General features: G+C 38.2%; 1 long non-coding RNA gene across 1 annotated transcript in view; it reads right to left on the reverse strand.

Annotated features, from left to right (window-relative positions):
- The window catches only part of LOC117957070, a 16035-nt gene extending 14765 nt beyond the window's left edge, over positions 1-1270 (reverse strand). Inside the window, exon 1 of the long non-coding RNA XR_004659435.1 lies at positions 1186-1270. This is a non-coding gene — a long non-coding RNA (uncharacterized LOC117957070). The remainder of the gene's footprint in view (positions 1-1185) is intronic.
- Positions 1271-2246: the final 976 nt, after the last annotated feature.

Genomic DNA, 2246 nt, shown 5'->3' on the forward strand with positions numbered 1-2246 from the left:
CCCCCCCCCCCCCCCCACACACACACACACACACACAATCCTGACAGGCATGATGGTCAAAGACAGACAGGTTGGCCAACATGCACACATGCAAGAGGCCAAGAGGAAGGACGTGTAGAAACTTTAGCCGTGATCCAATTAAAATATTTACTGGTGGTGTGGGAGAAATATTGGACCAAAGACCACCATCCATCAGTGTATATAACAAATGATGATATTCATAATTGATTACTCTGTCAATTAATCTTGGGATAAAATGGCCGAAAATAGTACTGTTAATCAGAGTTTCCCAGTCCCCAAGGTGAGATTGTCACATTGTTTGTTTTACCTGACCAACAAACCAAAAACAAATAATATTCAATTTACAATTACATAGAAAAGTGAATTCTCACATTTCAGAAGCTGGAACGTAGGTAACTTAAAATAATGGTTTGAGGACCCTAGTTTAGTTCCACTATATTTGCATACCAGTCATACTGGTTTATCAATAACCAGGATTTACTCTGGTTCATTTCTGATGAAGCCTAGTATATGACAGACAATTGAGTTGTACTACTGCTGCGAGTTCAGTGCTGCCAATTAAAGCATTGAACACATTGCCAATACAGGTTAGGTCCCAACTAAACTGTCAACCAAGAATTTAACATCCATCAATGTACAGAGACAAAGGCATGCAGCCAGGAGAAAACATAATACATAATCATCTAGTGCCCTCTACTGGAAAATCCTGTAACTTAAAGAGTGAACAGCAAAATCCTGCTCAACATTTCAGCTCAATGAAGCCCTTGTATTTTAATTTACTGTTAATATTAATAACAACAACAACAACAACAATATGCTGCTTCAAATCGCTTCCACACTGCAGTTTCTTTAAAATAAACGTAATTTGTTCTTACCAGTGTATCATAGAGAGAGTAATGTTATGTTATTCAGAACATTGTTGCATGATCCAAATTTTGTTATTTACTGTACTTGCCATTTTCAGCGAGTAGCTTGTTAGCTTGAAGTTTGTTATTGTTTCCTGAAGCAAACAGAGTTTGAGAACGGCAACACAGAGAGCGGAAGAATGTCAGGCAATCCTGTAAAAGTACTTCCGTTGATCTAGATGCTACTACAGTCCTAATATCCAGACTACGTTTGGTCTGACCACTGGTCCAAAATATCCAGTTTAATTGCATTTTATACTGGCAACACCAGAGAACTTTTCCCACTTCGGTCCCCTACAGGTTGGAAATGGATTTGTCCATTACATTACATTACATTGCCCAGTTTAGTCGTACTACAGATCCACTTCCAGATCTGGCAATGGACAAGGTAATGGACAAGGTAATGGACAAGGTAATGGACAAGGTAATGGACAATGTAATGGACAAGGTAATGGACAACTCCACTTCCATCCTGTAGGGAGACAGAAGCGGGAAAAGTTCTCTAGTGTGGCTTTAAGACACGAGAAAGCAGCACATTTTCACATTTAAGAAGCTGGAACCATTAAATGTTTGAAATAATGGTTTGAAAAATGAATTATGCCTCTAATAGATTATCAAAATAGTTGCCCATTGAGTTTCAGTCGATTAGTCAATTTATTGCTGCAGCTCTACCTCAATGGTAGCTACGGTCCCTGATGTTTTGTTAAATACACCACCACACCAAAACAGCACATTCCTGTAATAATTTTGAGCAATAATATAACATGTAGCTATAAATGTAATTTTTGGTCACAAAGATGCGTTACAGGTAAATGAGCAAAACGGCTCAACTTAAAGTACCTGATGTAAAAAGGTGTAATGGGTGCAAGAGTTACACTTAACTGTATGCATCCTACAAGCATCCTTCAAATATTTATCAGTTTAATTATTTAAATTAGGAGTGACAAGAAAAACGAAACAGACTGATGTAAAGGTATAGGGTAGGCCTACTTTACATGAGCACATTTGAAAGGTTAAAAAAAATACTGAGCACCCTACACAAGCCAAAAAAAACCTCCACCACCTTCAACTGTGCTCAGCAATCCTTTTCAAATTGCTTTCAATGGTTATTACTGACATGAAGTGAAGGATAAACTCCATCAAACGGAGGTGACCGTGTAAATTAATTAAGTTATCGCCCGTTTGCAAACTGAGTAAAGGGATATTACCTAGGTGGCACTTTCTCTATCTCTCTCTCTCTCTCTCTCTCTCTCTTTCTTGTCCTCCTGCAGTAGTTCTTCTAGTCTTCCAGTCACTTCATTTTGGGTTACTGTGATTAAT

The sequence above is a fragment of the Etheostoma cragini genome, chromosome 14, assembly GCF_013103735.1.
Source record: "Etheostoma cragini isolate CJK2018 chromosome 14, CSU_Ecrag_1.0, whole genome shotgun sequence".
Taxonomy (NCBI): domain Eukaryota; kingdom Metazoa; phylum Chordata; class Actinopteri; order Perciformes; family Percidae; genus Etheostoma; species Etheostoma cragini.